Genomic DNA, 13,030 nt, shown 5'->3' on the forward strand with positions numbered 1-13,030 from the left:
AGACTGTGAGCTCAGCTTCTCTCCCATACTCTACTACAGCAGTTTTGCAGAGTGAGCATTGCATGCGCGCTGCCGCTAGGCTCGACCTAAAAAGTTATATGGATATTTCTGAGCCAGGTCCCAACGTTCAGTGATGTAGGCAGGATTGGGTCATGTCTTGGAAGATCCAATAATGGGTGTACAGCTGTATTACATCAGGTAATATAGGTGTACATACTAGGTGTACAGCTGTATTACATCAAGAAGTCAGCCATACCTAGGCTGCCGTCATATGCCGATTTTGCAGTATTTTACTAGAAAGACCACTGATGTCTTGTTCTGCCCTAGAAATAATTGGCTTAGACTGGAGATTTGGTTAAAGAATACTTTGGGTATCTTGAAATGAATGCTTTGCTGGCAATATAACATCAACATTAAAGACACAGTTTTTAACAGTTCTGTTCTACCCATAGAGATTGGTGGTGAATCCAGCATTGTATGTATCCTTTCATTTATCCAGTTCTTCTCCCATGGTAGTTCCTTCTTTGCTGAGCCACAGATACCGAGGTTTTTGGTCAAGGTTAGTGGAGTTTATATGGATTTTTTTATACGTAGAAATGTAAATACTGTGATAATGTAATTTGAACAACCGCTTGCGCAATATTTATTTTCTAACGAGCAGGTTTTTCATACCAGTAGATGAAATTTAGCTGGGGAGGCCTAAATGCAGTGTTGGCATAATGCATTAAGCCTTTGTGCTCTATGACCAAAAAAAGGGTAACATTGAGAGGACCCAAGGCAGTTGAGATACTTGGTGCTTTTGAGAGTGGTCAGTGTAGTGCAGACACCTGCAGTATGGTAAAGTTCAGCTGTGGTGGGAGGACTTTGTCTATTAGCCCTCATTCCACTGTTGCAGAAAGCCTCAATCAACGTGTCAGTTAGAGAAACGTGCCCGAGTATGGAAACCTGTGCTGTTTTTTTTCAGAAACGAGGTAATGTGCATTGAGCAATGTGACAGTTAAAAAATACACCATATTCTTTATTATTTGAAAATGTTATGGCGGGTGCGCCTTTTATAAATCCGGACTTTGCCTTTGGGAGTGCCTATGTGTTTATTAATCTCTCAACAGAATGGAACGATCCGTGCAGGATTACGAGCGTACTGCATTTCAGCTTTTAAATATTTTATGAGCCAGTGCACGAAATTACTAAGGTCGATCTTTTTAAGCGGGCAAAACACCCTTGAAGTGCGCGCGTTGTTCTCTATACACTAAATGTATCTGTCACTGAAGAGTGATGGATGTCTCTCACATATGTGCAGAATAGTGGTGTTATCCTGGTATTATTGTACAGTTTAGGTCTGACGGTGTCACAAAACATACACATAATGAAAAACGTATGTATGCAGCAGTGATCCTAACAGTGTTTTTGTCCCGTGTACTTGGTTCCCTATTTCACTGCCTGGCAGGTCAGGCTGCCCTTCTGGGAGGGGGAAGCTTCTTGGAAGGAGACGTAAAAGGAGCGGGCCTCGTGGGAATGCCAGTTGGAAGGGTGGAGGGTCGCTCTAAGCGCAGCTGGGGGAACGGTGCGCGGGGAGCCAGCGCATTGAGTCGCCGGCAAGCAAAGTGAACAGTCAGTGGAAGAAAAACATCGGATACAGATTAGTTAATGAAGAACTCGAGATGAGGTAATTAAGAGCAGGGTAAGTCTACCAGGACAGTCACGAAAAGACTGCCTGGGTGGCAAGGGACGTGACGAGTATTTATTGGCAACGCCTGTGACTGGTTTTGAATCTGCCGCCCTTGATTGTCAGTACCACACAATCTCCGAGTGCCTCTAAATTGTTATGCGGGCGTCAGGCAGGTATGACTGCATTCGTGTATACTTTAGTTCGCAGTCATGGTCAAGCATTTGTTGGTATCTACAACAATTATTATGACCTGCTTTAAGATAAATACGTTGTTGATGGCCATTTCAATTGGACAGAGGCTGATTTAAGTAAGTGTCATTGTAACTAAAGCAGTTGTTAAAACCTTGTGTGGTCTCAGCGGGGGCCACGGTCAAACAGTGGTGGGAATGACTTGCCATGTGACCCAGTAAAGGTGGGGTTCGCAGACCATGGTTTGTGGTGTTTTACTGAGGGCATGAGACAGTTTGTGTTTCTTGCTATACTTGATGTGTGAAAACGTATAGGTCTAGTAGTTTAATTTTTTTGAGGTTATCCCTTTGCCCCCCTCTAACCGAATTCCTCCCCTCGGTTTCCTAACTGCTTTACTTCATTGTAAATGTAATCCACACGAGTTTGAAATGCACTTATGGGCCACATATAGGGTTTTCACTGGGAAAGAACAATGGCCATGCCACTCTTTATCTCTTTTTGGTCACAGAAGGAAATAACTGATTACTTTACTCTGATTTGGATTACAGGAGTAGCTTTTTTTAAATTCTTTGCACTATTTGATTACTAGGGGTTGCGGTGATTCACTGTTAGTGTTTAATTGATGGAATTTATTTTGATTGATTTATCCCGTATTAGATGATAGAAGATGGTGGTTCATATTGCTTTCAGTGGCAGTGCATTAAAGAGACCAATAAACGAATTTACCAAGTACGAGATTGCAGTGGATTATTTAAAGTATTGTACTACAGATTAGGTCATAAAAGTAGCTATCACTAATTCATTTATCCTGCATGAATTTGCAGAAGGAGATTGTGTGATGATTCGCTATTCTTTAGATACTAGAGATTATTCAGAAATTCAGATTGCGCTCCATAAAAGGAGTAATACCCTCTTTACTAAATTGTAGAAGCTCTGATTACTTCGTTCTTTAACAGATTACAGAATACATTTCCTTCAATTTGTTTTTTTACTTTGCATTCTGTTGCAGAAGGCAGTTACTCTAATTACACTGTTTTGAACTGCATTAAATAAGAGTTCCTTGATTACGAACTTTCTATTAAATTACAGGGGGTGATTAATCAAATTAGAAATGTTGTTTTGCTTTTGGCCATAGTGTATTTACATACAAGATAGTGATGGGAAATGAAACACAATCATTACATGTTTGAAACACAATCATTACATGTTTGAAAATGTTAATGGCGAAAGGTAAGAAAAAAATAAGTGGCAGTAATTGGCTACACATTTGGATCTGTTGAGATAAAAAGTAAAAAACAAGATTTGTCATAGCAAGAGGTCTCATCTATTACACCTTTTGACTTTGGCAATGATGTTTAGCCATGCTGTAAAGCAGCATAGATGAAAATAATATTTTTAAATGTGCTGTGACGTGTTAGTCATGTCAGTTTGTAGACACACAACAACACATTTTTTCTTTTTATTTATCAATCGGAGCTAGTTTAGATAATAAATAGTTGCTTGAAATGTGCTTTTTTGATATAGCGCTATGACGCTTTTTTGATATTGCATAACGTTAATGTGCAACAGTCCATCCGAGTGCCTAAGGTGTAGATTTGGAACAATAAGTCATGCCAGCAAGGGCTATCACCAGAGTTTGTTGAAGTGATGGGCTACCTCCCGGAAGATCGGGAACATCTGATATAGTGTATTATAAAGAATATAAAAGCTGTCTTGCCTTTCCATAAAGGAAGGTTTTGTATTTTGCTGAACTAGAAAAGTGGAGAATGTTGGGGAGATGTTGGGCAAAAGGTGTCCGCACGAGTACCTCTAAAGGTAGAAATCAATTGAATCAAATAAAGAGCCAGTTGCGTAGGTAGGATGGAGATTTGCCTTGGAGTAAACTATTTCGGGCGAAAGGACAGAGCATCATCCCTAAAAGGAGCAAGGAAAGCACCTCCTGACTACCTCCACTGTTCATTAGTTTAAATCTTCTTCACATTGAAAATGTTACTCCCACTCACCATTCCCATGAAGGGAACTAATAGGACCGAGCATGCTGTGATAAAGTAACTCAAGATCTTTTCCACATCTAACACTCACTGGAGTCTCTGGTCCACGACCTTCAGTTGCTGTCAGTGAGATAAAACAATTCAGTTGAGATGTTCTCATTTCCAGGTGCTTGCTCATTATTTCACTCTCCCCGGATAATACAAAGATAAGCATTCACAAGAAAACCAAAACAAGTGATGCATTCAATTAACGTTGGCTGGTACAGCTTCACTCCCATAACGGGAAAGAGGAAAAATATACCACAAGCAGAAAACATGGCAACTGAACATTAGCCTTTTTAATTTGAGAACTAAATATAAACAGTTCCCACGCTGCACTCCTAATTCACTGCATCCAGTGTTTTTAGTCCCTTTAAGGCAGGCAAACTATGGTGTGTTCTCCTTCTCAGTACACATCAAAAATATTACAATCATGGGAGTATTCTCACTTGCCTTTTTTAATCACCGTCTATGGGTCTAAAAAACTTTAAACAAAAACTAATTCCATTCCACACAAAATATTTTTTGTTTTTTAATATTTAATATTTCATGTTGTCTACTCGGTTTATATCTTCCTTCATTTCTTGGTAGACAGACACAAACCTTGGAAACGTTCCATAGTGGTAATTACATTATTTTAAAAAAATCATCACACGCTCCCCACATATCAATTACACCAATGCTTTTCAGATCATGATGGTCCTTTGACAGGGTGATATTTCAACAAGTGAACAAAACATTTACTAACCGTATGCTTGAGAAAAGTAACATGAAATGAAAAGAGAAAAACATTACTGGAACATCAAAAAACTCAATGGCTTGTATAAAGTTTCTGGTACTGATCTAATTTGAAACCATCCTAGCTCAGTTCTTCCTGGATTATATAAATGCACACCCTGTGAACATGTAAATGAATAATAGTAATTATGTAAATACCAATTAAGGAGCGTTTCCAATGTTTGTGTCTGGTAAACGTAAATAAAGTGTGTTATTTACCAAAGAGATAAAGGAATATATAAACTGATTACAAACCATAAAATACTAATATCAAAAATTATTTTAATTTTTTTTGTGTGGAATGGAATTTCTTTTTTTCCTTCACATTTTTAAAGCACCATACACGATAATGAAAAGGCCAGTGTGCCATGAAACAAATTCCCATGATTGGGAATAGTTGTTTTTCACATGTTAAATTGAGACCTAAATTAACTAAGGTCAACTTAGAATATAGTTGTGCGTTTCAGCTCCAGATCAATCCCTGATCCTATGTAAAAGTGAGATTCCCATCTTCTATCTTAAAAAAGGTGGTGGTAGACTATGATTTCATTCTTGCATGCATCCTACACATAAACAAATGGACTGATGCAGCACTCTCAGCTTACATTTACCCAGGTGGACACATGTAACAATGGGAACTGTATAAGAGTAGACTAAATCTTTGCTCCACACCAACTCTCTGCCGTCCCTGCAACTAGAATGCTCACTTTTTTAGCTGATTTCACTGATATGTATTTGCACCAAAAGTAAGATCTGCTTTTCCTACTCTACTGCAGATTCTGAGTATGCTAGCATTAAGCTGATATTAACTTTTGTTTCTTAGTTGCTCTTAGTTATTATCACTTCTTATCCTGTGCATGTCAGCTATTTAGCATATATTCCTCAACTGCTCTACTCCTTCTGTATCTCGGTGCTAATCTGAATATTGAACTCACTGCATCAGCATAAATTTCCTACCACCCAGCGTTCTCCTCAGTCTCCTGAGTAAAATGATACCTCACTTGTGTGGGGGCCCAAAGCAGAGTCAGCCTAAAAATGTATAGAAAATAATTGTGCTTAGCAGCTTGCCGTGATATCGCCTTAGTCTCTAGACATTTTCGGCCCTTCCCTGTCACATGCTCTCGGCCCACCCACACAAGTGAGATATCATTTTACTCGGGAAATCGAGGGAAACACTGGGGTGGAAGGAAATCTGTGCCGGCCTGTTGAACTCGCACAGAAATGTAAGGGAAATGTGATTTCTTTTTTTTTTAGATACGTTTGAGGTATGCAAGGGATTCTGGGTAGGAAAACTGGATCCACACAAGCCACACTACCCTGGATGTCTAGTTTTCAGAAATGTCTGGATTTGGTAGGTTTCCCTAGATGGCCACCGAGCCCAGGACCAAAAATGCAGGTGCCCCCCTTGCAAAACCAGGTTGTTTTGTGATAAATAATTTTGATGCCTCCACAATATGTTTTGGGCCTTTCCCTGTAGCGGATACTTGGCCCACACACACAAGTGAGGCAGCATTTTTATTGGAAAGACCTGGGGGAACGCTGGTTGGTAGGAAATTTTTCAGCCCGGTGATCCCACAACTGTCCCACACAGAAATGTGAGGAAAATGTGTTTTTTTAATTAGCTAAATTTGAGGATTAGCAGGTGATTCTGGGTAAGTAAACGTTGGGGGAATCCATGCAAGTCACACCTCATGGACTTCCCCGGGTGTTTTGTTTTCAGAAATGTCTGGGTTTGGTAGGTTTCCCTAGATGCCCACCGAGCCGGGATCAAAAATGTAGGTGACTCCCGCACAAGACCAGGTCTTTTTGTGAAAACAGAAGGCTGAGATGAGCTTTGGGGACAGTGACTACAACATTCCTGCCTCTTTCCCTGCTTCGAGCACACTTTACGACAACAACATGGTTGCTTCTTTTTGAGTGTTGCAGGAATTTTATTAGCAAAATGTCGCTTCTGCAGCCTTGCCCCGTCCTCCAGAACACATGAAGTGGAGGCTGCTGCTTCTGTAGCAGTGAGATCTTCAATCATAGACAACTGAAAGTCAAAGAAAGACATGAGCCTTCCTGTGGTTGTCTGACGATAAACAACATACAACAACATTATATGTTGCCATCTGGGTCAGGTTAGTAAACAGTTTCTTATACCAAGTGCAAGTTTTACCACTTGCATTGCATAGCTGAAGAACCTGGTCGTTTTATTTATTTATTTATTTATTTATTTATAGTGTTTTATATAGCGCGGACAAGACCCGTGGGTATCAGAGCGCTTTACATATGAGATTACAGATTGACATTATATAAGCAATTATAACAGCAAACATATATGGAGGTAGAAGGCGATATACTATCTAGGATGGTTACAAACTGACATATGAAGTTAATAACTTGACACTACAGTAGCAATTAAAACAACAAAATATGGAATGTAGGAGGCAATATGCTATCTAGGGTGATTGAGTAAATATATTCTTAACGCCTGATCACTTAGCGATAAGTGGTGCATATGGATTAGGTTGTGCCATAGTCGTACAGTCAAGTTCGATGAGGTAGGATTGTAAATTATTATCAGAGCAGTGTCAGAGTAATTACCAAAGGGTAAAATGGGTATAGCTAGTTGTAACGATCATAAATATTCACATGACAAGGTAGGGGTAGTAACTTTGGTGTGATACATAGTGCAGATAACACCTAAATATGAGGTAGCGATCGGGTGTACAGCCGAAGCTTGAGTTATAGTCATAGTCATAACTAGAGTGTTTAGACATTTGTCTTATTGGTCTTCCAATTGTTTATGATGGCTCCCGTCATCTTTGGCATAAAAAAAAAGTTTGCGCCACTGGTCTGTGGTCATCTCTATGTATTGTATTTACTCATCATATGGCTTTTCAGTTCCCTTTTAAATGCTGCAAAATTTTGAATCTTCCTGATATAGGGTGGGAGTGAATTCCAGACTCTGGGGGCGGCTCCCGAAAAAGCTCGGTCATAGGTCTTTTTTTTCCGGAAGAAGGCCGGCCGTAGGAGCAACTCTTTAGCGCTTCTCGTTGATCTGTTACCTCCCGATAGCTTGATTTTCTTGGCTAGATATCTTGGCGTGTTGTAGTGGACCGCTTTGTGTGTAATACAGGCCATCTTCATTTTAATTCTAGCATCATAAGGTAACCAGTTTAGTGCCTTCAGGTGGGGAGATATGTGATCAAATTTCCTCGTTCCCGTGATAAGTCTTGCCGCTGCATTGAGACAGGCTTTTAGCGGGGCAGTGGATGTTTTTGGTAGGCCAGCTAACGTAGTGCAGCCATATTCGATCCTTGAGATAACTAGCGATTGGATCGCAAGTTTTAGATCTGCTTCTGAGATAAAGGGTTTCAGTTTCCTTAGATAGTTCAAATGGAAACGGGCGCTCTTAGCCATTGCATTGATGTGTTCTTTCATGTCTAGGTTCTCGTCTAGTGTAATTCCTAGAGATTTGGCTGAATTAACAAGTGTCGGAGTGCAGTTAAGCGCAGTTATCATTTTAGCCCATTCCTTTACCTCTGGTTGACTTCTTGTCGGTGAGATTAACAGGAATTCTGTTTTGTTGGCGTTAAGTTTCAAATGGTTGGCTGTTAGCCAATGCAACGCTTTCTTTAGAGTTTCATTCATAAGGTCAATGTCATCACTGCAGGCAATCTTCATGTATATTTGTGTGTCGTCTGCGTACATGTGGTAGGAGATCTGTGTATTCCGAAGGATCTCTGTGAGAGGTTCTACATATAAGTTGAAGAGATCTGGGGATAGCGTTGAACCTTGAGGGACCCCTATTGTGTTAGGGCAAGGGGAGGAGATTGCTTGGTCGACCAGGAATAGCTGAGTCCTGTTCTGCAGGAAGGAGTTAAACCACTTCCAAACATTTCCAGATAGACCCATCCTGTCATGTAATCTGGTCATCAGTATCTCATGGTTTACCGTGTCAAATGCTGATGACAAGTCTAGTAGAATCAGTAGGTATGCATGATTTTGGTCAAGGGCTTGTAGGGCGTCATCAACAATATGTAATATCGCAGTTTCAGTACTGTGTCCTGTTCTGAAACCTGATTGGCAGTCATCTAATAGTGAGAACTTAGCGATGTGTTGACTCAGTTGGCCTTGCACGCATTTCTCAATAAGTGTGGCCAGTAAAGGGATGTTGGTCACTGGTCGATAATTATTTGGGTCAGTTGCATCCGCTGTCGGTTTTTTGATGATGGGAACTACCTGCCCCATTTTTAGGCAGTCAGGTAGGGTCCCTTGTGATAGTGAGGCATTTATTATCTCGGTCCAGATTGGAACTAGAGTGTGGCTGATTTCTCTTACACATTTTGCCGGTAGCGGGTCTTGGTAGTGGTTATACCGGTGGGCTTGTGGACTTCGACCATCTGACTCCAAGCCGTGACAGTGGAAGTGATCTCCTCCTGAATTGTAGTGAGCACATACACATGACGCCTATCTGAGAACTTGACTGCAAGCAGTTCGTTGGACGGCAACGCAGTGCTGATTTCTGGAGCTTTGAACAAACAAGCTCCTGCGGGAATCCTTTGCTGTGACAACACATTGTACCGCAGGCTGCAGTGCCAGCTTTGTGGAGCTCACTGAACAGCTTTACTCCTGTATTGAAATTGTCCACATATAAGTAAAAACCTTTGTGAAGGAGTGGTTAGACAAGCTCCCATACAATCTTTCCTGTGACAGTCTGGATGATTCCCCGGGGGTAATGCTGCAGAATTGTCATTGAAATGCAGCATGCACTGCAATAGCAAAAACAATCTCTGCTCATTTATGGTGCAAAGATGGGGTTACTATAACTGCACACATAGACTAAGAGGACAACAAGGTTGGTTTATGCACTACCCTCATTTTGAACGTAAGTCCCAAAAATATCTTCAACTCCCCTAATGAAGTGGGAGTCCACTTGTGTGCCCTAGAATGAGGCCCGAGAGTGCCTCCATGCTGCCTCAGAAATAGTTTGGTATGTAAATTTGTTTGCTGCACAATTTCATCAAGGAAGTCAACATCCAAAAAGAGATGGACGTAGTCAATGGGCAAAAAATTAGCCGTATTGCCTTTATTTCCAGCGTCGCCAGTGAAAGTCGGAATTTGGGGCTGGACTTAATTGGGAGGTTGCCAAGACAGCACTCTGTCTGTGCTTGCTGCCGCACGTTCCTGCTCTCTGGGTTGGTCTAATCTGCTACTGTTGTCCCGCTGCACAGACTGTACTTGCGAAGGGACATCACAACTGTCATTGTTTCCCTCAGAATCGCTGTAAGATGAGTTGTCAGATGGAATTGCGCCAACTGATCAATCACTCCCAGATTCTTCTCTGTTGTCCTCTTCCTCAGATGTTGTCTCAGTATCTGCTATCTCAGTCTCTGATCCTGCCTCGGACCAGGACTCCAGAATCTGATTTAGGGCCTGAGCAGCATTCATCCAATGATATGCAATCTCTGCTAGTGCCTGAAGCATTCCTTTTAAAACACTATCCTATGTAGAAGGCAGATAGGTTGTTGATTTCAAAGTGTAGGTGGGTGCGTGCGTGCATGAGTGATGTATGCAACAGTCAATAATGATTAAGTCATCTTACAGTGCCTTTCCAAAATCAGCAGGCTCTCCAAAGACACCAAAAAAAGACAGTATTACTTCACCTTGCCACATAACCATCATCACAGCCTATAGCGCAGGTGGCACCCAGTGCGACAATCATTTTGGAGCCCCCTCCCATGAACTCCAATAAACAACTGTTATTCAGCACCAAGATGCCCACGGGTGAAAGTGTGCTTTATAAATGCACGTTATGTCTTCCTTGGAGTCCGTCACTTCGACTGAGCAAACATGCTCCTCACCTCTTCATAGCCTCTCTCACATACATTTCATTTGTTCTAAAGCGTTTGTAATGCCTGGCTTTATTAATCCACTTAGCTATCCACAGAAAATACAGATCTGTTCTTTGCCGCAGGCCCTCTGTGCGACTTTATGGTATCAAAACTGCCAAAACTGACAAAAGTCTGACCTCGCTCTCTCCATCTGTCTCTCTCTCTCTAGCAGAAACATAATCACAAGCATTATCTTGACATTTTTATCGCTGAAAGCTGTGTTTGTATATGTGTATATATATGTGTGTGTGTGTGTGTATATATATACATATATATTTATATATATATATGTGTGTGTGTATGTATGTATGTATGTATATATATATATATATATATATGTATATATATATATATATATATATACTCACACACAAATATATAGGGAGAAAGATTTCTATATATATATATATATATCTATCTTCTCTCTCTCTCTTTTTTCACTTTTCGCAGCCCGCAGGGATACTACAAATGTATAAAGAAAACTGATATATATGAGTCTCTCTTTTTCTATATATACTTCTTATTTTTTTTAAATAGTTCTGGTTTCCCTGCGGGCCAATTGGGGGCCCCTGGGAAACCACCACACATCTATAAAAAAAAATTGTTGCTCATCTTTCTTCTGTTCCTTCATTGTTTTCATTCCCAACACATTTTGACTTTTGCTTCTCAAGGGGCTTTTATCCGTTTTCTTTATTTTTGCTTGTTTTTTTTCATTGTAATTGGCATTTATCTGCCTACTCTGTGCCAGAGAGTTATTGGTGAGGATTTGTCTGCGGGCTGAAGAGGCACATTGATGATTAATTACAATTTCAGTGGGACTTCTGACTATCCCAAATTACCCAACGGTAATCTCTGCTGCAGCGCCTAGAGTGGGGGATTTATTACACTGCTGTAGTTCGACACTGCATTAGAATGAGTCAGCATTCTTCTTTTGGAGGAAATGATCTCACACATTGCCCACATGATGTAAAAACAACACCTCCTCTTCAACATCATTAGAGCCCTGTTGATCAATCAATCCACTTTGGGAAAAAGCTTGCTCCCCTTTTCCTTGAAATCGGAACATATCAACCTGGCTAAAAAAGCCAAAGCCAGACCCCTTGAATTTCAAAATGTTTGACCAATCTCTAATCTATGCTTCCTGGCAACACTGATTGAAAAGTTAGTGTTATCTGAACCCTCATGAAGCATAAGGAAAATCTCCCCTTTGGTACTTAGTATTGCACTTCAGTAAGAACATGGACTACACAGCCTTGTTGCCTCCTGGTTGTGCTCAACCTCTCAACAGCCTCTCAACATCCTTTGATGCTGTTGATCATGAGGCGCTGCTCACCCCCCATTGGCAATAAACTGGTACTCCACCTTCCTTTTTTAGGTCGAGGACCGAAGGCTGCGCTTGCGCAGTCTCCGGGAGGAGATTTAATGATTTGGAGTATGGGGGCTTGAACCCGCCTCTCTCCTCCTCTCTCCTCCATTGGCTGGCTCCCTAAACGGAGGCCAGCCATTGGAGGAGACAGGCGTCACTCCAATAAAGCCCCGTCTCTTTCGGATTCGGGGGCGTGATTTTTGGCGTTCTTTCGACTGTGACGTCACCCGTCACTCAGAACGGCAAAACACGACCCCGATTCCGAAATTTTCGGAGCATTGCGTCCGCCATTTTTTCCCCTGTTTGTGCCGTTTTTCCAAACTCATCCACCCGTGTGGGGGTCACTATCTCGTACTCGCCAAGTTTATCCAACCGTTTCGCTGCAAAAGAAGAAACTCCGGAGGTACAACGCAGCGCAGTCCGTCCGCACCGCCACCGCTCCGAGACACCGCACAGCCGCCTCCAGCCTCACCGTCCCGGGCTCAACCCTCGACAGCGCCCAGCTCTGCCCGAGCCCTGCAGCCAGGGCGCTCCGAGCTGCTGCCCGTCCCAGCAGCTCAGCTCTCCGTCTCGACCACCGCGGGCCGGACTGTTTTCTTGGCGTTGCTGCTGCTTTCTTTGCTCCTCTTCGGCGGAGCCCTGCTCCCAGGAATACAAAGTGCTGCAGGGGTCGGTGGAAGGAAGCACCCCGCGGTCCGTGCCTCTCCCGCCCTCGGCTCTCGCCTCGGGAGCAGCCCCTCTCCAGCCCCACGGACGGGCCGGGCCAGCACACGGCGCCTCTGCCCCCTACCACCAGGCTGCAGCGATCCCAGAGCGAGTTAAGGCTGCTGTGAGCGGGCTCTGCTACCCTCTGTGGGACCCGGCGCCCCGCTGCTGGCACAGGCAGTGCCACCCTGGGACACTGGGGATACATGCCTCAGCAGAACTTTGGAACTGTAGTATCTTGTTTCTATTCATAAGATGTGGTGTTTTCTCTCTTATATCAGTTCTGGCCTTGCGAGTACGTAGGGGCAGGCGGGGCAGAACGGACTGGCAGAGAGCAGGCAACCTTGTGATCATAGAGGCGGGGGGGCTGATAGGCAGAGTGGGGCAGTTGTGTGCTCAGAGAGGCAGGGCAATG

At 42.5% G+C, this 13,030-nt stretch overlaps 1 protein-coding gene across 2 annotated transcripts in view; it reads left to right on the top strand.

Moving 5' to 3' along the window:
* Positions 1 to 13,030, top strand: part of AGTPBP1 (ATP/GTP binding carboxypeptidase 1) — a 1,139,154-nt gene that overhangs the window by 18,841 nt on the left and 1,107,283 nt on the right. Inside the window, exon 1 of one of the 2 annotated variants that reach the window (XM_086961296.1) lies at positions 1,521 to 1,681. The exons of the other annotated variant lie outside the window; for it this stretch is intronic. The gene's annotated coding sequence lies outside the window, so the exon portion shown is untranslated. Of the gene's footprint in view, positions 1 to 1,520; positions 1,682 to 13,030 lie in introns of those variants that run through there. 2 annotated transcript variants of the gene reach the window in all.

Source organism: Lissotriton vulgaris, chromosome 3_1, assembly GCF_964263255.1.
Source record: "Lissotriton vulgaris chromosome 3_1, aLisVul1.2, whole genome shotgun sequence".
Taxonomy (NCBI): domain Eukaryota; kingdom Metazoa; phylum Chordata; class Amphibia; order Caudata; family Salamandridae; genus Lissotriton; species Lissotriton vulgaris.